The sequence below is a fragment of the Phyllobates terribilis genome, unplaced genomic scaffold (assembly GCF_046119375.1).
Source record: "Phyllobates terribilis strain yellow unplaced genomic scaffold, ASM4611937v1 Scaffold_3__8_contigs__length_932513732, whole genome shotgun sequence".
Lineage (NCBI taxonomy): Eukaryota > Metazoa > Chordata > Amphibia > Anura > Dendrobatidae > Phyllobates > Phyllobates terribilis.
Window position 1 is genome coordinate 424,322,225 of NW_027362763.1, and position 26,128 is coordinate 424,348,352.

The 26,128-nt window shown below is 42.1% G+C and overlaps 1 long non-coding RNA gene across 1 annotated transcript; it reads left to right on the plus strand.

Annotated features, from left to right (window-relative positions):
• Positions 1 to 12,796: 12,796 nt before the first annotated feature.
• Positions 12,797 to 25,640, plus strand: LOC141258152 (uncharacterized). The gene is made up of 3 exons (XR_012318213.1): positions 12,797 to 12,975; positions 19,209 to 19,461; positions 25,427 to 25,640. It is a non-coding gene; the product is annotated as an uncharacterized lncRNA (long non-coding RNA).
• Positions 25,641 to 26,128: the final 488 nt, after the last annotated feature.

Sequence of the window (26,128 nt, forward strand, 5' to 3'; positions counted from 1 at the left end):
AAAGGAAAAAATGAACATTTAACGCTTTTTCACTAAAATTTTACTTTCGACCCAAATATTTTTATATTCACAAAGGTAACAGGAGAAATTGCACCATAAAAGTTGTTGTGCAATTTCTCCTGAGTATGCTGGTACCCCATATGTGGGGGAAAACCATTGTTTGGGCGCATGGCAGGGCTCGGAAGGGGAGGAGCACCGTTTGACTTTTTCAACGCAAAACTCTCTGGAGTTGAGAGTAGACATCATGTCGCGTTTGGAGAGCCCCTGATGTGCCTAAAAAGTGGAAAACCCCCTCAAGTGACCTCATTTTGGAAACTAGACCCCTTTCGTGTTCCCTTTCTGTAACACACTCTGCACTTCTTTTGTGACTTTTTTTTCTGCTTTAAGGGATCTCCCCCGGAAAATGCTGGCCTGGTACAATACGAGCACTTTCAGTTCCGGTAGTACTGGGGCCCGCTCCTTCACCACTGCCGTATATCAGGGCCTTGATCACTACCTCCTGGAACTGAAGGTTCGACGTAGAGATCTGGCCTGCACATCCTGATAGCAGGAAAGCGTTGTGCATTGTCATCTGTACGATGTGCACGGCCTTTCTCGAGGCACTTTCACCTTGGCCTTTCTTGAGGCACTGTACGGCTGGAGAACTTGATCAGAGAGATCAACTCCCCCCATGTACTTGTTGTACCCCAGTACAGAGTCTGGTTTAGTGACTTGTGTAAAGGAACCTTATATAGCGGTTGGGGTGCTGCCATCACCATGTATGCTGGTCAAGAAAAGGACATCCTTGTACTTGACCACCAGCAGGTGGTCACTACATTGGGCTCTGTTCTCACCCCTTCTGAGCATCTGTCCAATTAGGGTCTTCAGGAGGCCTCTCTGATTTTTGTAGAAAGTACAGCAGGCTGCGGTATCTCGCGCAGAGAGGGACTTGAAAGGGGAGATGCTGGTATAAAAGTTATCCACGTAGAGCTGATAAACCATGATCCAGCAGTGGATGCACCAAATCCCACACAATTTTCCCACTCACTCCCAGGACAGGGGGGCATTCAGGGGGTTCAATCCGGGAGTCCTTCCCTCCATAAATCCTAAACTTCTGGGTGTACCCTGAGGTACTCTCACAGTTTATAGAGCTTAATTCCATACCTGTCCGTATTACTGGGCAGGTACTGCCGGAATTTAAGCCTCCCCTTAAAATAAATTAGGGACTAATCCACGCAGATGTCCCTTTGTGGCACGTACACTTCAGCAAACTTGTTGTTGAAGTGCTCGATGAGCGGCCTAACTTTGATCATTTTTTCAAAGTTGGAGTCATCTCGTGCAAGACACTGTGCATTATCGCAATGCAAGAATTTGTGGATGGCCTCAAAATGTGTCCGGATCATGACCATTCGGAACACTGGAGTATTATACAAAACATCCAGTCCAGAGCCTCTCATCTAGCCATATTAGTTCTCATACTTTGCACTGACGAGGGCCAACAACCCAAAACACCGTGTCTGCAAATTGAGATTCTGATTTGCTTTTATCCTAAGTCATATTGCACGACTCATTAAAGGGTTGATTATGACTTGTAGGATTGCTGCTTCCAATAGGTGTAGATATAGAGTTCAAGTCCTCTTTTTCCCTGAAGAGGCAATTTGCATACAAAACATCAACACTCCAATATTGTGGACCTTCTGGCTTCTTCAGTTTCCCCATGTGAAGGACCAGGCTCCAAAACTTCATCATTTCTACTGTGCCTACAGAAGTTCAGGTAGAAAAATTAGTTTGGCCCACCATGAGGTTTACAAAATCCTCAGAGAAAAAGACTTTGAAAAAGTCTATTACTGTGAGGCCGGTGGTGTTAAACTTGATTACTGATTGTGCTACAAAATCAGGAATCAGTGGCTCATAATTTTCAGAGGCTGAGGTCCATACGGGGTCAGTTATGGGGGCGCTGGTTTATCTTCTGTCCTGGGGCGGTAAGAGTGCTCGTTGCAAACTTTTTTTTTTCTTAAAGTAAAAGATAAAAGAAAAAAAGCAACAACCGGAGGTGGTGCAAAGGGGGGGGGGGGGAGTGGAAAACAGCAGGCACGAGTGTGGATCAGTGATCTGCGTCACTGATCAACGCTCGGCCGCTGAAGGACGCACAAAAAAAAAAAACCTGCCAAACATCGAGCGATCAAGTACTGATCAGCGAACAAGTACAGATCAGTGCTCAGTGGCAGAAAGGGGGGTGGGGATGGGGATAAAAAAAGGGGTGGGGAAGTGAGGAGAGGAAGATTGGGGTGGATGAGGAGAGATCAGGCATGGATACGGGATTAAGAAATCTGCTTACAGTTGTCTTCTTTCTTCTGCCTACTTTCTTCTGTTTTCTGTCGCAGCAGGAGCAGTGATTGTGGTGTCACAGGCTTCTGTGGCACCACAAGGCCCAGCGTTGTGCACGATTGAACAGCGTGACTGCCCTATACAAAAAAAAAGTCAGTGAAAAAAAAGTGTAAAACTGCGATTTGTGACTTGCTCCACCGATCAATGCTCGGCGGCTGCTGGATGTGCGCACGGTGGTGGTGCAAAGGTGGGGGGGGGGTTGAAAAGTGGACAGGGACAAAAAAAGGTCCAGGAAAACAGCGATCAGTTGGTCAGTGATTTGCGTCACTGATCAGCACTCGGCCGCTGCAGGACGCACGAAAAAAGAAAAACTTCCAAAAACCAAGTAATCAAGTGCTGATCAGTGCTCAGTGGCAGAAAGGAGGGTGGAAAGGGGGGTAAAATGAGGTGTGGAAAGGGGGAGAGAGGGGGATTGGGGTGGAAGAGGAGAGATCAGGCAGGGATCTTTCTACAGATGTCTTCTTTCTTCAGCAGCAGGCAGCCGTAGAAGCGATTGTGGTTTCACAGGCTTCTGTGCCACCACAAAGCCCAGCACAGCGCAGATCAGCAGCGTGACTGCCCTGTACAAATCCTCAGCTATTTTGATGAAGTGCAGGGCGGTCACGCACTGTGATTGGTGCGATCAATGTCAACATCAATGACACCAATCTGAGCAGGCCGGGGCCAGGCCTGGCATTGCCAGGCTCCAGCCTATGATCGGTGGTCTTACAGCACCGATCCTAGGCTGGACATCAGTGTTTCAGGCAATCTGATTGCCTGAAACACTGAGAAATGCTGCGATTGGCTGTACAGAACTGAACTGCCAATCATAACGATCGTAGTTGTGGGGGGGGCGTCGCCACCCCCTGGGATGCCACCGCTATCTACCCTGAGGTAAGATGGTAAGATGGCACCAGAATTTTAATGCGATCGCTGTGACTCCGGTTGGGGTGCTGTATTAAATATGAGATGTAATAATATGTACCTGGTCATTAAGGCACAGGGACAAATTATTACGCCTCATGTCAGAAAGGGGTTAACATTGATTTTTGTAAAGCAAACCTTATAGACCCTGATTCAGCAAAAGTTTCAAGCCAAAAACTGCCACAAAAACACTTTGAAAAACTCACCCACATTGGAGCTGATTATTTCAATAAATTTGTTTGATGTACAATACAAAGTTATATTGAGGTACCGTCTTAGCAAGAAATATCGATGTAAATACTTTTATGCCAAAAATGACAAAAGTATTCTAGGAGTGATACCTTCATTGGCTAACCAGAAAATATATATTTTTTTCTGGTTAGCCAATAAAGGTATCACTCCGAGAATACTTTTGTCATTTTTGGCATAAAAGTATTTACATCAATAAATTTGTTTAGAAGAGAAGATATTCTCAATGAATCCCTAGAAGCCAGAGCATGATAAACATAAGATATTAAGATGTAAAAATAAAAAATATATACTTTAGTCACTTCTCTGGCTGCTCTATTGCTGCCTGCCTGCTGTCCGATCCTCTGTGCCTCTGTTGCAACACATCTTCGGTACCAATCTCACTCTAAGCTGGTGCTTCTGGCTGCAAGCAGGCCCCGGAGTTAACTGCACATGTGCAGTGATCTTCGGGGCCTGCAGTCGAAAACTGCACCCTGTTTTCAATTTGGGCAAAGACTTCTGGCTGCATGTAGGCCCTGGGGCATGCGTAGTGAACTCTGGGGTCTACTCACAGACAGAAGCCCTGGTTTAGGATGAACACCAAAGATGTGTTTTGATTGAAGTGATAATGACCGAACAGTGGGCATAAACAGCATGAGCGGTTGGTGAGATGAGCAGTGAGGAGATTTTTTAAAAATACATTTTGTTGAGCCTCTACTGTTCAGAAAGATGGCGACATTTTTTCTGCATTTGCGAATATATGTGAATGACAAAAAATCCATATTTTGCAGAATGCAGATTTTGGTAAAATTAGAGAAGAATTCAATTCCACTTGAATTAATTTGCCCATCTCTATTAGTCACTAATAAACTGCATCAACTTATATATTAATTACAATGCATCTCTTCTCAAGTGAATATTAGACTGGATTCGATAACGCCACTACAATCTCTGGACCACATGACTTTTCTATCATTGACAGAATCCTACTAATCCTTTAAGTAAGTGCACAATTTTTTTTCACCATGTAAATAAAAAAAAATGCATGTTTGGTATCATCGTGATTGTTTTGCCGAACTGAAAAATAATCGGTGAATCAGGCAAAATTCGAATTTACCTGTTTGTGCGCATTTTAGGGAGAAATTCGATTTGCAGAGTATTTAATCTTCACAAATTTAATCTCCTTTATTCTGCTCTGCGATCTCTCCAGACCATAATAAACTTAAGATGTAAGGCTCCTGCCTAGAGTAAATATCGCTTCAGAGAAGCAATGTAACAGAAGCGCAGAGTACTGAACAGCGAGTGGGGAGCAGCGGGGGAGTCTGGAGAGGTAAGAGGTGTGGTAAATTTGTTTTATTTCTTTTTAACCTTATACCGATACTCTACTACTCAGCAAGATGGCGGCTGCAGCTAGTTGCCATTTTGCTGATGAATTACAAAAATCCATATTTTCCAAAATGCAGATTTTTGTAAAATTCTAGTAAAATTAAGTTCCACTAGAAAAAAATTGCCATCTTTAATGAACGATATATATAAACAAAACCCAAAAAACAATCGTGGTATTGCATTTTTTTTGCAATTTTCCTGCACTTGGAATTTTTTTCCTATTTTCCAGTACGTCTCATGCTAAAACAGACGGTGTAATTCAAATTTACAACTCGTCCCACAAAAAGTAAGACCTCATACAGTATATCAGTGTAAAAATAATAAAATTATCACTATTGAAAAAATGCTACAAAATAATGAAAACACAAAGAAAAAACAAAATGGAAAATTGCCCAATTCTTAACCCTAGAAGCCTAGAACGCATGACCATAAAAATCTACATTTTCACATACCTGGGGCCTTTTAGGCCCGTGTGCAAATAACATGAAATAACTCAAACTCAAATGACAAACAACTATATACCTGAGGAATACCTAGAGTTTCAAAATTCTAACTAAAGTAATCTTGCAGAAAATAGAAAACAATTAACAGGGCGGGCCTGCGAGGCCCCAGGTATGCGTTCTAGGGTTAAGGGGCTAAATATAGTTACTCTAATGAGTAGTTATATAATATAATAACATTCTACAGGTAAAGTTTATTCCTAAAAATAATGAAGCTGTAATTTGATAAGGCTCAGAAAGAGGAATATGTAAAGCTCAAATAAAAGAAAATGAACCAGCAAAGTCTTTATTACAAGAATAATTTTATAATATGCAAACATTTATTATATCTTATGTTCTATGGTGAAAAACACCTTATGTTATATTTTATTCAGAATAATTTTATTTTCAATAAATACCCATACAATATTCCATGTTTAAAACATTCAAAGCTTTATGGAAATCAAAGACAATTTTCACATTTCTTTTTAAATTGTATTTTTATTAATCACTTCCCAACATAGCCAATTTACATATTTGCGTTTTCGGTCTTCCCTCCTCTTTTTCTAAGAGCCATAACGTTTTTATTTTTCTGTCCACATAGACGAATGATGGCTTATTATTTGCTGGACAAGTTATACTTTTAAACAACTCCATTTATTTGATTACATAGCAAACTTGAAAACAGGAAAAAAAATTGAAGAGCTGTTAAATTGCGAACTCCCCCCCCCAAAATTCTGACATTGTTTTTTGGGAATTGTTTTTTCGGCGTGCATTTTATGGTAAAAATAACCTGGCAGTATGATTCTAATCATCAGTTTGATTACGTAGATGCCAAACTTTTCCAGTTTGTTTTATTATTATTTTAGTGGTGAAAGCAAGATCTGAAATTTTTAATTGTGTGTCACCATTTTCCGAGACCCTTAGCTTCTTCATTTTTTGGTTGTTAGGGTTGTGTGAGGGCTTACTTTTTTATGGGTCAGTTTACGTTTTTATTGATTCCATTTTGAGCTACATATGACATTTTTACCGCGTTTTACAGCATTTCTTGTGGCATTGTGGTGACCTAAAAAATTTAATTTTGGCACTTAACAGAAATAAATTCAACATTATTTACCGATCGGGTTAATTATTTATATATTATGGTAGATCGGACTTTTCTGTATGCAATGATACCAAACACGTGTATTTTTTAAAATTTTTTATTATCTTTAATTTTAAAGAAGGACAAGAGGGGGTGATTCAATCTTTTATGTTTTTTTTTTACTTTTTACTGTATTCATTAGTTCCCTTAGGTGACTTGAACCTGTGAACGTCTAATCGCTTATACTATACAAAGCAATGCCACAGTATTGCTGCATATAGTAAAAATCATGGTCTCATTTGAAGCCAGCCACAGGCTGTGCTGTCAGGCATGGAGGTCTTCAACAGAACCTTGTCTTTCATAGCAATCTATCAGAACCCTGCATTTGTGTTACAGGAGCACCGCTGTCACAGTTTGACAATGGCATTTAACAGGTTAACATTCAGGGGTGGAGCCTGCTCCATACACCTGCTACCTCTTTGTGCCGTACATGTAAGGCAGATGTCGTTAAGGGGTTACCTTTTTTTGCTAAATTTAGAAACAATGTTTTTGTTGTTCTTATTTTACGTCATGTAATAGGAAACGAAAAGGGAGCCTGAAACAACTGGTATAATCAGAAAGTTACAAGTCCAGAGACTTAAAACATTAAATTAGCGTCTGTTACAGCAAAATGCAATATTACTCACTGTTCCTTATTAATAAATATATAGTGGGAAAGTGGAGGATATGAGTTGTAGATGCACAGCTAAAGGAAAAGAAAAGGAGGGGAAATAAAATGGAGCCTGGAGGTGCGGTCCATGCTCCTTTTTTTTTTGCATTGCATATTCTTTCCCCTTTCTTGGACCAGCACTCCTCTCACTTGGCACAGGTGATTTTAATTAGCAGGAGACTGCAAAGAGGGTCCAGCCTATTTTTGCTCTCACTTGAGAGCTTGAGGAAGGTGAGTCACAATGCTCCTTTCTGGTGGTGTTGGTGCAGTGTGTCGCCCATTGTTGCTGTGGTTTTGTGCTTGTGGGGCGGCACGGCCTGGAGTCATGGGGACTCGGTCTTGCAGCATGGGTGCTGTGAGGCACCAGGCCGTCCGCCCTGCTGGTGCATTGTCGCTGCGGTGGTGGTTGGCGCACGGCTCCGCTCCCGTTCAGGTAGGAAATGTTAGGACCCACTACGAGGTTTGCCATGACGTGGCAGTGGGCTTCATACAGTCTGATCAGAATGTTAAACTAAGAACCTCATGTTCAGTTATATATATTTTTGCCGAGAGGCATTAGATCAAAGGTATGATTTTTGGAGGTGCGGTCCATGCTCCTTTTTTTTTTGCATTGCATATTCTTTCCCCTTTCTTGGACCAGCACTCCTCTCACTTGGCACAGGTGATTTTAATTAGCAGGAGACTGCAAAGAGGGTCCAGCCTATTTTTGCTCTCACTTGAGAGCTTGAGGAAGGTGAGTCACAATGCTCCTTTCTGGTGGTGTTGGTGCAGTGTGTCGCCCATTGTTGCTGTGGTTTTGTGCTTGTGGGGCGGCACGGCCTGGAGTCATGGGGACTCGGTCTTGCAGCATGGGTGCTGTGAGGCACCAGGCCGTCCGCCCTGCTGGTGCATTGTCGCTGCGGTGGTGGTTGGCGCACGGCTCCGCTCCCGTTCAGGTAGGAAATGTTAGGACCCACTACGAGGTTTGCCATGACGTGGCAGTGGGCTTCATACAGTCTGATCAGAATGTTAAACTAAGAACCTCATGTTCAGTTATATATATTTTTGCCGAGAGGCATTAGATCAAAGGTATGATTTTTGGAGGTGCGGTCCATGCTCCTTTTTTTTTGCATTGCATATTCTTTCCCCTTTCTTGGACCAGCACTCCTCCCATTTGGCACAGGTGATTTTAATTAGCAGGAGACTGCAAAGAGGGTTTAGCCTATTTTTGCTCTCAGTTGAGAGCTTGAGGAAGGTGAGTCACAATGCTCCTTTCTTGTGGTGTTGGTGCAGTGTGTCGCCCATTGTTGCTGTGGTTTTGTGCTTGTGGGGCGGTGTGGCCTGGAGTCATGGGGACTCGGCCTTGCAGCATGGGTGCTGTGAGGCACCAGGCCGTCCACCCTGCTGGTGCATTGTCGCTGCGGTGGTGGTTGGCGCACGGCTCCGCTCCCGTTCAGGTAGGAAATGTTAGGACCCACTACGAGGTTTGCCGTGACGTGGCAGTGGGCTTCATACAGTCTGATCAGAATGTTAAACTAAGAACCTCATGTTCAGTTATATATATTTTTGCCGAGAGGCATTAGATCAAAGGTATGATTTTTGGAGGTGCGGTCCATGCTCCTTTTTTTTTGCATTGCATATTCTTTCCCCTTTCTTGGACCAGCACTCCTCCCATTTGGCACAGGTGATTTTAATTAGCAGGAGACTGCAAAGAGGGTTTAGCCTATTTTTGCTCTCATTTGAGAGCTTGAGGAAGGTGAGTCACAATGCTCCTTTCTTGTGGTGTTGGTGCAGTGTGTCGGCCATTGTTGCTGTGGTTTTGTGCTTGTGGGGTGGCATGGCCTGGGGTCATGGGGACTCGGTCTTGCAGCATGGGTGCTGTGAGGCACCAGGCCGCCCGCCCTGCTGGTGCATTGTCGCTGTGGTGGTGGTTGGCGCACGGCTCCGCTCCCGTTCAGGTAGGAAATGTTAGGACCCACTACGAGGTTTGCCGTGACGTGGCAGTGGGCTTCATACAGTCTGATCAGAATGTTAAACTAAGAACCTCATGTTCAGTTATATATATTTTTGCCGAGAGGCATTAGATTAAATGTATGATTTTTGGAGGTGCGGTCCATGCTCCTTTTTTATCCATTGTGCCATTGCCAGAGGACAAAATAATCGTCAGTCTGAAATTTTACAAGCCGGACCATTAACTCTCCTAATAATGATCTGTGAGGGGTCATCATACACATTATGCTGTTGGCTGAACCGTCAATATAAGTGGGTTTGAACGACGTTAGTCTAATGGAAATAGGGGCCTTAAGTGTGTAGGAGAAAATGTATTTTGTGATGCAAAGTCTTACAGTGCTCAGCATAAATGAGTACACTCCAACAGATTTGTCAGAAAACTTTTAGTTTCCTTTCACAATCAACATTTTCTGTGGGATACCATACAACAAAATATTGCAACAAATGTGGGCAATTCTTGGCAAACAAGATTTGTTATTTTGAACACCCAAAAAAGTAATTTTCCTTACAAATTCATTCGAGACCATGTTACAAAAATGAGTACACCCCAATGAAAGTCTTAGGAGCAAGCCTAAAGTTTACACTAAAAAATTCTAATTTGAAGCAAATTCAACCACACGTAAGTCTAATTATTCATTAAACAGGTGTTCAGCGGACAACTGACTATAAAATGGAATTACTTAAAGAAAAAACTTCACATTTCATGCTGTCATAAATGAACAGAAGTCAATACTTTAATTGGAGCACATTTGCATGAGAAGGGGTGAAGAAAATCGACATGCATGTTCACTGCAGTTAGCTAAAGAAGTACAATGCTAAACCGCGGTGAAAGTTGCCCATGACACAATACGGCATACACTGCAGTGGAATGGCATGCATGCTTGTCTAAAATTTGCCAGGGCCCATGCTGAAAAACATAAAGACTACTGGGACTCTATACTGTGGAGTGATGAGACCAAGATAAATGTTTTTGGAATTGATGGCTTCAAGACTATGCCTAGATTGAAACATGGCGGTGGCAATGTCCTTATGTGGGGCTGCATGAGTGCTGCTTGGGTCATGGAGCTAGATTTCATTGATAATATCATGAATTCACAGATGTATTGCTCTATATTGAAAGAGAAGTTGCTAGTATTACTCTGTGCCCTTGGTATTCATGGACTTTTCCAACATGATAATGGACCAAAACACATGTAAGGTCACTGTTGCATTTCTTGTTTCTAAAGAAAAACAGTGTAAAAGTGATTCAGTGGCCTTATCTGAATGCAATCAAACATCTATGGGGAATTCTGAAGAGACGAGTTGACATCACACTTCATCCAGCATTCAGGCCCTAAAAGAAGTTGTTCATTCCATGCCTAAAAGACTTTGCTGTCCTTAAAAAATCATAGAGGTTATAAAAAATGCTAGATGTAGTTATTTTTTATGTTGTTTATATTCATTTTTACATAAACATTGATGTTGTGTAAAACTTATTTTGAAATGACAGTTATATTATTATCCTTACTTTCATGTTATTGGCTAAAAAAATATCCTATACAACTCATTTTGGAAATTGTACTCATTTTCAGTGAGGTATTGATTAAAAACTTACTTTTCAAAGCGGGTGTACTTATTTATGCTGAGCACTGTATGTTGTTAAAGTTTAGATTTCCATTAGTTAGGTTAGGATGCATTCTAGTGGAAGAAATATTTTGGTGGCATGACCTACAATAAGCTTATTAATAAATTGTAAACTTTAGGAGAATTAAAAAGGATTAGTAGGATTCTGTCAATGTTAGAAGAGTCATGTGATCCAGAGATTGTAGTTGCGTTATCAATCCAGTCTAATATTCACTTGAGAAGAGATGCATGGTAATACACATATAAGTTAGGCGATTAGGTGAACACTTTAGTCTAAGAGACTTAAAGGGGTATTCCTATCTCCAAACTCCTATCCCAATATGAAGTAGGTATAATAATAATAATATTAGCAAATACCTCCAATTAAAAATGTAGTGTAGTTTTTCTGATTCACTATGTCTCTTTTCTCTTGTGCAGGTATTGCAGGACCCTAGGTATCCATGGTTACGACCACTGATATAGTGAGTTAGTAAGCTAGTTGCTAGTGGTCGTAACCATGGATCACTAAAATCTTGCAATGCCTGCACATGAGGAAAAAGACATAGTGAATCAGAAAAACTACACTACATTTCTAATTGGAGGTATTTGTTAATATTATTATTATTACACCTGTCAAGGTAAAATATATATATATATTACCGAAAATCAATTAGTTTCTTTTAATAGATTACCTAATCAGTGTGAATTAATATAGAGATGATGAAATAATCTATGTGTATGTATGTATGCAAATGTGTATGTATATGCACATGGATTATGTTAATAGTTAATGAATATATAACTAACAGTTTCTATTCTTATTGTAGACATGAAAACTAAATGATTTCCTGAGAATGACGTATGCATGTGCATGGCTGATAACAGAGAGATTCATGTTGAGTTGGAAAAGATGGCACTGAGAGACGAACTCACCCCTCCCATTAGAATTCCTAAGGCATTACTGAGGCCAAGAGATATATGGATGAGCAAATTGCAGTGTGCCAAGTTATCAGAAAGAGCAATGAATTTTACTAATCCCATCTAGAAGTAGAATACAATATAACCCCATGTCTACGTAATAAAATATGCCATTTTGGGTGGTTCAGTCTCTGAGTGAAGTTTTTCAACCAGATTAGCAAATTTGGTTAATTAGCTTCTTTGCATGCACTCGGACATCTTTAATTTGGAGGAGAGCAATTACCTGGTGTATCTTAAATTGCTGAAATCTCCACAAATGGTGCCGTGACTAGGATCACACTCGAGTGGACTCTAGGTCTTGGGGTGCCCATCACCGGACCACCTATGGACGAGCCGGGACTGCTCAAAGCGAGAGCCTGATCAACTCTCATCACTGAATATGGTAAGTCTGCAGATTTAATGAATCCGTAATGCTTATTCGTATTTTGATTGGTCTCTGGTGAGTTTGTGGTGTCTAGATTGGCCCTTAGGGACAGCCCCATGCGAGTGGGCTGGTCCCCGCTGTGTGATTCCAAGAACTCTAGTGTGTAGTCGCTCCTGGCTAACTGCTGCTCTGTGGTTTCTGAATGTTCCATCCAATTATAACGATCTTTGTACGCAGGGGCGTACAAGTATACACTTGAGAATTTAGGAAAATGTATTTGTTTATAGTGCGGGCACGCGGGGAGTGACTTTGCTGATAAGTTGTGTATTAAGACGCCATTAGGGCACGGGCACGTGGGGTCAACCAATCCTCTATTAAGACGTGGATTAGGCGGGGAGCCAACTGCATCATTAAGCCGTATATTAAGACGTCACTAGGACGCGGGTGCGGGGGGTGTTCTGTGCTTCATTAAGTCATAAAAGAATCAATTCAGTGCTTGGTAGAGAGTGTAGGGACCTGTTACAATTCTACTTGTGTATCAGCTGCCTGGTCTGATCATAAGTCTAAGGGGACGCGATGCCTGGAGCCAAAACCATGCTAAAACTAAAGACATTGTTTGTGTCGCAGGGATCGCTTGATCAGGAGCGACAGGACCCCAAAGATATACAGTACAGACCAAAAGTTTGGACACACCTTCTCATTGGGGTGAGCTGGACCGCAGAGTGAAGGCAAAAGGGCCAACAAGTGCTAAGCATCTCTGGGAACTCCTTCAAGATTGTTGGAAGACCATTTCCGGTGACTACCTCTTGAAGCTCATCAAGAGAATGCCAAGAGTGTGCAAAGCAGTCGTCAAAGCAAAAGGTGGCTACTTTGAAGAACTTAGAATGTAAGACATATTTTCAGTTGTTTCACACTTTTTTGTTAAGTAATTCCACATGTGTTAATTCATAGTTTTGATTCCTTCAGTGTGAATGTACAATTTTCATAGTCATGAAAATACAGAAAAATCTTTAAATTAGAAGGTATGTCCAAACTTTTGGTCTGTACTGTAGTTGCTAGAAGAGAAGGAAGGAAATATGTAGAGAAAACCAAAAAAGTAATGTCATTGTGTGGGTTGTACCCGGGGGGTAGATTACAATACGAGATGTTGAATGCAACAATTTGTGAAAACAGGGGAAAACTGGAAGATAATGGGTTGTTGCAAAGTGCATACATGTGGAAAAAGATTGCGCTGAGTTTATCGAAAGAAGGGTCTGTGGAAATTGAGGATAGGGATAACAAAGGGAACATAACTGGTTATTTCTATGTTAGAGAGATGCCACTGCCCTAAAATGGCAGCGCAATGAATTGTTGGATTTGTTCTAATTGTGGCCAGCAGAATCCATTGTCAGCAGATTATTGTATTGCATGTCACGCGCCCCGTCCAGGAGGCCTACCCCTTGCTATGACCCAAGCCACTCCTAGTGCCCCATCTTCATCCGTTATACCTATGTCCACCCAAAGTTCCAACCCTTTCTGCAGCGGCCATGTTACTACACCCATTTCATCACCTCCGGCCTCTGATCAGATGGGTGTGCTCCTTCCCAGTGGCACGCACCCTTCCTGTAGTGTGCTTGCTTCCGGTGGTGGCCATCTTGGCGCACGCGGAATACAGGCTGCAATACACACTACACCCATAACATCAACCGCAACATTTACTCCTATACCAGTGTGTCCGGTTGTCACTCCGGATGGTGCGTACTATGTCCCAAAAGACTATCCTCATCTATCTATCCTCATTTGCCTAGTGCCGAAACTCTATTTAATAGTCTGGAGTTCCGGCAGGCCCTTAACCGAAGGAGAAATACTATTGAACTGGAGGAGCCGTGGGATGAAGAGGCGGCAACAGCACCACCACCACCACCATCAGCGTCCACACTAATAAGCGATCCAGAAGGTAAACCGGCTCGTGTGACATTTCGTACACCAATATCAGAATTCTCTCCGGATCGGGAGGATTCCCGTGCCACCCTTTCAGATGAAGAATACCCACAGGTGTGGAAACCATGGACAGAAAGAATGATTTGGAAGTCATCAACGGTACTAACAGCAGGTCTGGGGAATCTGGTAACACAGCGGGTGGATGCTATAGTTAATGCAGCAAACCCTAGATTACAACATAGGGGAGGAGTGGCTAAGACTATTGTGCAAGCCGGAGGTAATGCTATTCAGGAAGACTGTAACAGCATTGTACAGTCTTCCGAACCGGTCGAGGCAACAGACCTGGTAGCCACCAGACCAGGGAGATTACCATGCAGGCTTATCATTCATGCAGTAGGTCCAGTGTATGATGAAGATCATCATAATCATTCCTGGGTAGAAAGATGTGGAGGAAAAAGGGAAAGAGAGAGCTACCGGAGTGTAGTAAGTAGAGACTAAAAATTTTAAAAGAATATAAAATCTTTTATGCTCACCTGAGCAAGTAGTGTTGATAGGCACAACTCTATTTGAGGAATTTGTCCGTTAGTAGGGTTCTCAGACCACGGTTTGCAGCTCTTCCATAGACAGTGGTGGTATATTTGTCCTACCCGACAGACAGCCACCACGTGAACAAATTGAGACAAATGGATTCTGGAGGCGCTCCCGTGGATGAAAGAGTAACCAAAAAATTGTTGAATCTTCCAAATGTGGTTCAATCACATGGAGGATATTCCACAAGGGATTAATATTTGTAGGTTTATTAAAAAATCATAAAACCGTGAATACACATGAGGGACATGGATGTATAAAGAAAGGAAAGGGAGAGGGGGGTCTTTAAAAAGGATCACACAATGTGTTTCTGCTCATAGAGCCTTCATCAGGTGTGTATCATGCACCGGAGCGCCTCCAGAATCCATTTGTCTCAATCATCATGATCAGTGTGTGTCACAATTTAGAGCTACAATCAACAATACTCTGAACTATGCTGGAGCAAGGAATCTTACTTCTATTGCTCTTCCTGCTATAAGTTCTGGAATGTATGTATTTCCTATGCAAGACTGTACCCAAGCAATAGTCCAAGCTATACGGGAGTATAGAGGACTAACTACGTTGGAGGAGATAAAACTAATCAGCAATGACTATCATAAATCTCAAATTCTCACCTGAGCTGTGGAAAGTGCCACAGCTAGATCAGACCCACTCAGCCGCCAGATGACCTCAAAAGATAACCCAAATGAACTACTTCCTAGACAAACAAGCCCACCTTCTGTTTCTATGTTGCCGGTATCTCCCTCAACATCTTCTCAGTCAGAATCTCCAGTGCCAGATCACCATAATAGATATGTGGCATTCACACCCTCGCAAGTTAATCAAGTGATTAGTCAACTACCTGACCCAGACAGACACCCTATGGCATTCTACAGAATCAGACAAATTCAACAAACTTATTCAGCCACTTGGAAAGATCTTCATGAAATCACTAGCATTAAAGCGGGAGATGCCTTCTGGCCAATAATTCAAGTAGCTCTGAATGACAGCCAAGTGAAAGACAAGGAGGCTTACCAATCAGGAGGAGCTTTTTGTCAACAACTTCAGCAATGGGACAAGGAGCGGCTCACAGACTCATCTACCAGTGTATCGGACTGTACTCAAGAATCAGGGAAGAATGTCGAAAAATTTTACTCCAGAATCCATACTCTGTTCAAGGATCAAGGGTTCGATAAAGGTCAGATGATCCAACAGAATCTGCTAGTCACTTCATTTGTTAGGGGACTCAGAGAGGAAATCTCAGCGAAGCTTACAGACTCCAGACCAGAATATGTGGACATGTCCCTGCGAAAGGTACTCCTTATTGCTAAAGCTATAGAGAAACAATTGAATGCTGTACCAAGGCTGCTCCAAGGCCTGCTCCAGAGCCTGCTACAGCACCTGCACCGACTCCTGTTCCTGCTCCTGCTCCAGCTGCTCTAGCAGTCTATCAACCTGCAGATAATCAACAAGAACAGTTGCCATATCCCCCAAGATACCCACAACAACTATAACGATCACCCCCACAATGGATGGGTCCTCCACAAATGTACAGAGGACCGAGTTTAAGACTAAGGGAACCAATCTGTCACAGTTGTAACCAACCAGTTCATTTCAGAAGAGGATGTCCAGAGAATAGAGGGGATCCTTTCTATGGCTCGATGCCACTCTCCTACAACCCGTAATTTGAAAGAAGAGATTCTCCATGCTACCAAGGGAATCCACAGTACTCCCGCCAAGAGTATAGACAGCCATCACGGCAGCCACCACATAGAGAGTATGAGACAATGCCAAGAGAGCCTGTGGAGAATTACAGAGCAGCGCAACAGATGTACCAAAATAACAGGGACCCACCACGCTGGTTTGTGGGGGAAGACCAGAATTACCCCGCATAGGACAGTGGCAAACCCTTGCTCACCTTGACCTCAGTTGAAAACGCCCCCACTAAATCTGGACTGATTTCTACTGTCAAAATAGGTGTAGGGGATAGAACTTTACCTTTTCTAGTTGACATGAGTGCAGTCAGACCAGTAATACGGTCAAGAGATTTACCCTATGAATCGCTTATATCTGATGATTTCCTTTCATGTGTGGGAGTGGATGGAAAACCACACTCATCCCGATTAACATTTCCATTGACTATTGGACTTGAACAGAAGCTGCTGGCCAGATTGCTCGTTTCAGACACCTGCCCGCTTAATTTGTTGGGAGCAGATCTACTCCAGAAGTTAAATGCTCAGATATCATATGATGAGAATGGAATGCATCTAGATGTCTCTACTCCGTTATCATTAGAGTAACAAACAAAGGTACATGCCCTCCCATTGTGTGTCATCCAATCTGCAACAACCCCCATACCACAGCATTATCTTGACTGCATACCACCTGAACTCTGGTCTCAAGGTCCTGATGATATAGGCCGGCTGCCTGTCCCGCCAGTCCAAGTTTTCCTGAAAGAAGGTGCACGGATTCCCAGACTCCCACAGTACCCACTGAAAGCAGCCCAAGAAGCGTCATTAGATGCCCAGATCCAAGAATTACTCAAGAAAGGAGCATTAATTCCCTGTGTTTTTCCTGCTAATACTCCAGGATTCCCAACTATGAATTTCCATTCTTTCTATTTGTATCTGAAGCATGTGGCCATGCCTCAGAAGTTCTGGCACAAAAACAAGGAGGCCACATGAGACCTATCAGATATTATTCCAGTAAATTGGATCCAGTGGCGCAAACAGCTCCAACATGTCCCAAAGCAGTGCTGGCAGCTACAGAACTCCTCCACAGAACAGCAGATGTTGTACTTGGCCATTCTACAACTATTCTGGCCCCTCATGATTTGAAAGCAATCCTTGCACAAACCCAGCACAACCATCTATCTATGCAACGTCGTGTCAGAATCCAATGTGAGCTCCTTTTACCAGAAAATATAGCTCTTTCGCGATGTACTGTCTTGAACCCCTCCTTCCTCTGTCAAGGGGGGACTGCTCTGAAGACTTAGGGGTGTCCTCAGAAGACCATGAATACCCTGATTTGAGTGACCATGATTGCCTTGAGGTCATGAAGGCAGAAACCTCTCACCTACCTACTGTCTCTGAGCAGCCACTGCCTGAAGCGGATCTGATACTTTATACTGACGGGTCCAGATACGCAGATGAATATGGAACTTACCATACCGGATATGCGGTGATGTCCCCACCAACAGTTGTTTCTGCTGGACCACTGCCATCTTATATGTCAGCTCAAGAGGCCGAACTGTATTCTCTGACCGAAGCCTGCAAGTGGGCAGAGAGTCGAGTGGCCAATATCTGCACGGATTTGAGGTACAGATTCGGGATTGCCCACGACTTTGGCCTGATATGGGCCCTGAGGGGCTACAAGACAGCCAGTGGAGCTCCAATCCGGAAAGCAGTGGCAGTGAAAAGTCTGCTAGAAGCTCTGAAGTTACCTAGGCAAGTGGCTGTGATCAAAATTAAGACTCATGGGAAACTGAATTCGGAGGAAGCCAAGGGGAATTATCTGGCTGACATTACAGCAAAAGCAGCAGTTATGGAACCAATATTTCCAGAGGAAGCAGGGGTGTCGGGGGGTGTGGAGGTGTTTGTGCTCACCAGAAGTCAGAGACAACGAGGGGTTGATGAAGAAACGGGAATGAGAAATTTGGGGTTGGAAGAAGAAGAGGAGGAAGATGAAGAGGAGCAAAGAATGGAAGAGAATCCAGCACACAGGACTTTAGTGGACCGTCAGAATGCGGTAACAGAAGAAGAAAAACAAGGATGGATCGGACGGGGAGGAATGTTTTGTAATGACGGAATCTGGAGAGTGGGAAGAAGAATATGTCTGCTAAGAGCACTATATCCTGCAGTGGTTCAGTGGGCTCATGGAAAAGTACATAGAGGGAAGAATCAGATGATTTCAGCTATCAATAAACTCTATATTGCACCTGAGATCTCAGCTCTGGCTACAAACTATACTAGGAGCTGTGAGATTTGTAACACTTAAAATCCCGGAAGAACAGAACATGTGCCAAAGAAGAAACTGGCAAAGTCACAGTATCCTTTCCAGAGAATCCAAATTGATCATATGCAATTACCCAAGAGTGGAAGATATGAATATGTTCTGGTGGTGGTGGATATGTTTTCCGGCTGGACAGAAGCATACCCAGTAGCCAACATGACCGCTAGAACTACAGTGAAAAGGCTTGTGGCAGAACTTATCTGCAGATTCGGGATTCCAGAAGTGATTGAAAGTGATCAAGGACCCACCTTTAATGCAGAAGTTACCAAATCAAACTGGGAGATGATTGGGGCAGATTTGGGCCTACTCCTTATCATCTTCAAAGTAGCAGCAAAGTTGAAAGGATGAATGGTACTTTGAAAAACAAAATTCTTAAAGCCAGTAAAGAATTGTCACTTCCATGGCCGGAGGTGCTGCCTATTGCCCTATACTCAGTCTGAAATACCCTGAGACAATCCACAGGGCTCACACCATATGAGATCTTGTTTGGGGGGCCACCTAGAATGGGTTGATATTACCCACAGCAGCTTAGTTCAGGAAATGATAAGCTTGTGAATTTTGTTGTCGGACTTGCTAAAGAGTTAAAAATAACACATGTTATAGTGTACTCTTCTATTCCAGACTCAGATCTTCAACCAGGTACTCACAGCATCCAGCCTGGAGATTTTGTCTGGATAAAGAATCACATGCGAGGCACACTGGATGCCAGATTTGAAGGGCCCTACCAAGTGCTTCTTACATCACCTATGGCTGTGAAGGTTGAAGGCCGAACATCATGGGTCCATGCATCCCATTGCAAGAAGGCGGTCTCAGACCCACAACCCTGATGTTCCTTTTTCTGATGACGGTAGCTATGGAGGAAGCCTTTGTTAAGGTAACACGTGCATTCCAAGCAATTATTACTAAAGAGAATGACATTTCAGTTTTCTGGTACAACACTTCCTTCAGTGTGGTGACTTTCCAATTTGATTACTGTGGGATAGTATCTTGTAGGGGGTATGAGAGATTGAGTAGTGACTGGTTAAGAGCTTTGTGGGTGGACACTGACCAATATATCTGTGTCACTGACAATTACTGGGGACAAAAATGTGATTACTCGGATGCTGTTGTGTGGAACACAGGTGACTACGACTGGGGATACAAACCACAATCTGCTAAGGACAGAAAGGATAATAACGGGAAATCTTTGCTTGACCGTTTCAAACTACTAAAAAGGCCATTTAAACCTGAGTGTAGGGCAATAGGTACATGTAATGGGTTGACCATCACCATAGAGAACCCTACAGAGCAAGATGGAGGAATGTATATATTAGGATCCTGGAGTGAAGGAAGGATGGGAGGTATGGGAAAGTTCAAATTGGCCAGTATTCCTAATAAAATGGGTCCAAAGATAAACCCATTAGCCCCTCGGCACCACAGGATGGAAGGTATGGTAGCCATAGCCAATCCCACTTATGAGGATACCCTAACCATAGAAACGGGATTTTCAGATCATAACTGGTGGTTAGAATGGATGAAGTATACAGCAACCCAACATAACTTTAGTGATTGTTATGTATGTTCAAAGGCCAGGCCACATTTGGGTACAGTCCCTCTAATTTTCCCAGAGGAGGTGCAAAGGTGTCTCTTGGATATCTATACCAACAGGACTTCAAATTCCAGTGTCTGCATCCCCTGGAGAACGAAATATTTCATTACCGCCGGAAAATTAAGCTCCGGACAGGGAATAATCATCTACCCAGGAAATTACACTTGTTTCCAAAATACCCGGGGGAGTGGGAATTTCTTAGGGAATTTTACACAAGGTTACTGTGGGAATTACAGTACTATAGAGGATACAGAGGCCCAAGACCAGAAACAATCTCTGAGTGACGTGTACTGGATTTGTGGTGACATGAAGATTAGGACTAGATTGGAGGGCAAATGGACTAGGGAATGTGCCTTAACTAAAGCAATAATGTCTGTTTACCTTATATCTGAGTCCCAGGAATCCAAAGAGGAAATAAAGGCTGCGTTTGCAGGTACATACAGGGCCAAGAGAGAAGTTAACTCCAAAGGCAGTTTTGACCCACATATATATATTGATGTTCTCGGAGTGCCTAGGGGGGTGCCAGACGAATTCAAGGCCCGAGACCAAGTGAAGGCGGGATTTGAGGCCATAATACCCATAATAACCGTTAACAAGAACGTAGATTGGATAAATTACATATATTATAACCAACAAAGATTTGTCAATTACACCAAAGATGCCTTACAAGGGATTGCTGACCAACTAGCACCCACATCTACCATTGCCTTCCAAAACAGAATAGCTCTGGATATGTTACTTGCAGAAAAAGGAGGGGTATGCAAAAGCATTGTTGTACTTATATCCCAGACAATACCAGCCCCACAGGGAAAGTTACTAAGGCTCTCAAAAAATTGACAGATTTAAGTGAAGAACTGGAAAGGAATTCAGGTGTGACTGATCCCTGGGATAAATATTTTTCTTGCATGAGAGATTGGAAGAGTTGGTTAATCCAAGGGGGAATTATTTTACTAAGTGTGATAATTCTAATTAGTGTATTGCCGATCTGTGTGATTCCCTGTGTCAAGAGGTTAATTGCCAACACAGTAAATGCAGCAGTACCTGTCAGCATCTTGTCCGAACAATCTAATCGCATGACAGAAATCATGATCAGTGATGACAAAAATTCTCCATTAAATGTCACTTGCTTAACCCAGCAGGAAGTACGGCGGCGTCTAAAAATCACTAAAGTTGACAAATCCCCGAGCCCAGATGGGATAAACCTGCGAGTACTGCAGAAATTATGTAATTCATAGATAGACCATTATTTTTAATCTTTAAAGATTCCATAATAACATGGTCTGTACCACAGGACTGGCATATATCAAATGTGGTGCCAATATTCAAAAAGGGGACAAAAACTAAACTTGGAAATTATAGGCCAGTAAGCTTAACCTCTACTGTGAGTAAAATCCTGGAGGGTTTCCTAAGAGATGCTATACTAGAGTATCTGAAGAAGAATAACCTCATGACCCAATATCAACATGGGTTTACGAGGGACCGTTCCTGTCAAACTAATCTGATCAGCTTTTATGAGGAGGCAAGTTCAGGACTGGACCAAGGAAATGCAGTGGATGTCGTGTATATGGACTTTTCAAAAGCTTTTGGTACGGTTCCACACAAAAGGTTGATACATAAAATGAGAACAATGGGGATAGGGGAAAATATATGTATACCAGGCAGATTTCTGCATATACTTAAAAATAGAATAAAATAGTAGGTTGATACAGGGATTTATTCTGACTGCTGGTTTCAGAGTCGGGAGGGAATTTTTCCTCAGGTGAAGATTGGCTAAATCATTTGGGGTTTTTGCCCTCCTCTGGATCAACTTTAGCAATTACAGAACTAACAGGTCGAACTTGATGGACGCAAGTCTTTATTCGGCTTTACTAACTATGTAACTATGTAACTATGTAACTATGTATGTGGGTTAAGAATTGGCTCAGTGATAGTAAACAAAGGGTGGTTATTAATGGAACACACTAAGACTGGGTCTCAGTTAACAGTGGGGTACCACAGGGGTCAGTATTGGGCCCACTTCTTTTTAATATATTTATTAATGACCTTGTAGGGGGCATACTTAGTAGTATTTCAATATTTGCAGATGACACTAAACTCTGCAGGGTAATCAATACAAAGGAGGACAATTTTATATTACAGGAGGATCTATGTAAACTAGAAGCTTGGGCTGATAAATGTCACATGAGCTTTAATGGGGATAAATGTAAGGTAATGCACTTGGGCAGAGGAAACAAAATGTATAATTATATGCTTAATTGTAAAACACTGGGCAAAACTGTAACTGAAAAAGACCTGGGTGTATTGGTGGACGACAAGCTCACGTTTGGTGGCCAGTGTCAGGCAGCTGCTGCAAAGGCAAATAAAATAATGGGATGCATTAAAAGAGGCATAGATGAGGAGAACATAATTTTACCTCTACAAGTCACTAGTGCGACCACATTTAGAATACTGTGTACAGTTCTGGTCTCTGGTGTATAAGAAAGACATAGCTGAACTAGAGCGGGTGCAGAGAAGAGCGACCAAGGTTATTAGAGGACTGGGGGGTCTGCAATACCAAGACAGGTTATTACACTTGGGGTTATTACTTTGGATAAACGAAGGTTTAGGGGTGATCTTATTACTATGTACAAATATATGAGGGGACAGTACAAAGACCTTTCTACTGATCTTTTTACTCTGAAGCCAGAGACGGAGACAAGAGGGCATCTTCTATGTCTGGAGGAAAGAAGGTTTAATCATAATCACAGATGTGGATTCTTTACTGCAAGAGCAGTGAGACTATGGAACTCTCTGCCGCATAATGTTGTAATGAGTGATTCACTGCTAAAATTTAAGAAGGGCATGGATGCTTTTCTTGAAAAGTATAATATTACAGGTTATACAGTACAGACCAAAAGTTTGGACACACCTTCTCATTTGAAGATTTTTCTGTATTTTCATGACTTTGAAAATTGTACATTCACACTGAAGGCATCAAAACTATGAATTAACACATGTGGAATTATATACTTAACAAAAAAGTGTGAAACAACTGAAAATATGTCTTATATTCTAGGTTCTTCAAAGTAGCCTCCTTTTCCTTTGATGACTGCTTTGCACACTCTTGGCATTCTCTTGATGAGCTTCAAGAGGTAGTCACTGGAAATGGTCTTCCAACAATCTTGAAGGAGTTCCCAGAGATGCTTAGCACTTTTTGGCCCTTTTGCCTTCACTCTGCGGTCCAGCTCACCCCAAACCATCTCGATTGGGTTCAGGGCTGGTGACTGTGGAGGCCAGGTCATCTGGTGTAGCACCCCATCACTCTCCTTCTTGGTCAAATAGCCTTTATACAGCCTGGAGGTGTGTTTGGGGTCATTGTCCGGTTGAAAAATAAATGATGGTCCAACTAAACGCAAACCGGATGGAATAGCATGCCGCTGCAAGATGCTGTGGTAGCCATGCTGGTTCAGTATGCCTTCAATTTTGAATAAATCCCCAACAGTGTCACCAGCAAAGCACCCCCACACCATCACACCTCCTCCTCCATGCTTCACGGTGGGAACCAGGCATGTAGAGTCCATCCGTTCACCTTTTCTGCGACGCACAAAGACACTGTGGTTGGAACCAGAGATCTCAAATTTTGACTCATCAGACCAAAGCACAGATTTCCACTGGTCTAATGTCCATTCCTTGTGTTCTTTATCCCAAACAAGTCTCTTCTGCTTGTTGCCTGTCCTTAGCAGTGGTTTCCTAGCACCTATTTTACCATGAAGGCCTGCTGCACAAAGTCTCCTCTTAACAGTTGTTGAAGAGATGTGTCTGCTGCTAGAACTCTGTGCGGCATTGACCTAGTATCTAATCTGGGCAGCTGTTAACCTGTGATTTCTGAGGCTGGTGACTCAGATAAACTTATCCTCAGAAGCAGAGGTGACTCTTGGTCTTCCTTTCCTCGGGCGATCCTCATGTGAGCCAGTTTCTTTGTAGCGCTTGATGGTTTTTGCAACTGCACTTGGGGACACTTTCAAAGTTTTCCCAATTTTTTGGACTGACTGACCTTCATTTCTTAAATTAATGATGGCCACTGGTTTTTCTTTACTTAGCTGCTTTTTTCTTGCCATAATACAAATTCTAACCGTCTATTCAGTAGGGCTACCAGCTGTGTATCCACCAGACTTCTGCACAACACAACTGATGGTCCCAACTCCATTTATAAGGCAAGAAATCCCACTTATTAAACCTGACAGGGTACACCTGTGAAGTGAAAACCATTTCCGGTGACTACCTCTTGAAGCTCATCAAGAGAATGCCAAGAGTGTGCAAAGCAGTCATCAAAGCAAAAGGTGGCTACTTTGAAGAACTTAGAATATAAGACACATTTTCAGTTGTTTCACACTTTTTTGTTAAGTATATAATTCCACATGTGTTAATTCATAGTTTTGATGCCTTCAGTGTGAATGTACAATTTTCATAGTCATGAAAATACAGAAAAATCTTTAAATGAGAAGGTGTGTCCAAACATTTGGTCTGTACTGTATATACTAGATTCCTTGATAGGGAGTTGATCCAGGGAACTAGTCTGATTGTCGTATGAGGTCAGGATGGATTTTTTTTCCCCAATGTGGAGCTTAGTGTTTGCCACATGTTTTTTTTTTGCCTTCCTCTGGATCAACATGTTAGACTATGGGTTGAACTAGATGGACTTAGTCTTCCTTCAACCTTAAAAACTATGTTACTATGTTACTATGTAATGAAGAGGCCTATGAACAAACAGTTCCCCTTAGAACAAAGGTGTTGTACCAGAGAGATTACTGGAAGTAAATGAGTTTGTAAAGTTAATATCCATAATTCTGTGTTAGGGGTGGCCCTCGATTACCCAGTCACTAGATCTTTTAGGGTCTCCATCCCTTTCCTGTAGGTCTTAGTTTGAGTTAAATTTAGGAATGTCAGTGAGTCCGTCTAAAAGGGACGGGGCGCCCGTCACATCGTATGGTTACAGAATAGTCTTAACATAGGATCAATTACTTCTCCCCCTCTGATTTTTAGCATATGGATATTAAAAGCAAATAATTGATTTTAGGGGGGTCTGTCAAGGTAAAATATATATATTACCGAAAATCAATTCGTTTCTTTTAATAGATTACCTAATCAGTGTGAATTAATATAGAGATGATGGAATAATCTATGTGTATGTATGTATGCAAATGTGTATATGCACATGGATTATGTTAATAGTTAATGAATATATAACTAACAGTTTCTATTCTTATTGTAGACATGAACAACTAAATGATTTCCTGAGAATGATGTATGCATGAACATGGCTGATAACAGAGAGATTCATGTTGAGTTGGCAAAGATGGCGCTGAGAGACGAATTCCCCCCTCCCATCAGAATTCCTAAGGTGTTACTGAGACCAATAGATACATGGATGAGCAAATTGCAGTGTGCCAAGTTATCAGAAAGAGCAATGAATTTTACTAATCCCACCTAGAAGTTGAATATTATGTAACCCCATGTCTACATAATAAAGCATGCCATTTTGTGTGGTTCAGTCTCTGAGTGAAGTTTTTCAACCAGATTAGCAAATTTGGTTAATTAGCTTCTTTGCATGCACTCGAACATCTTTAATTTGGGGGAGAGCAGTTACCTGGTGTATCTTAAATTAGTGAAACCTCCACACACCTACTTCATATTGGGATAGGATCTTGGAGATGGGAATACCCCTTTAAGTAATACAAATTTTGAGTTTATGCAATTTAATAGTCACTAATAGAGATGGGTGAATTTATTCAAGCGGAACTGGATTGTTTTTGAATTTTACAAAAATCTGCATTTTTTAGTATGCAGACTTTTTGTTATTTTCTCCACATGAATTCAGCAAAATATCTCCATCTTGCTGAACAGTAGAGGATCTACAAAAGATCTTTAAAAAAAATCCATACTTCACTGCTCATTTCTTCAGCTGCCATCATAT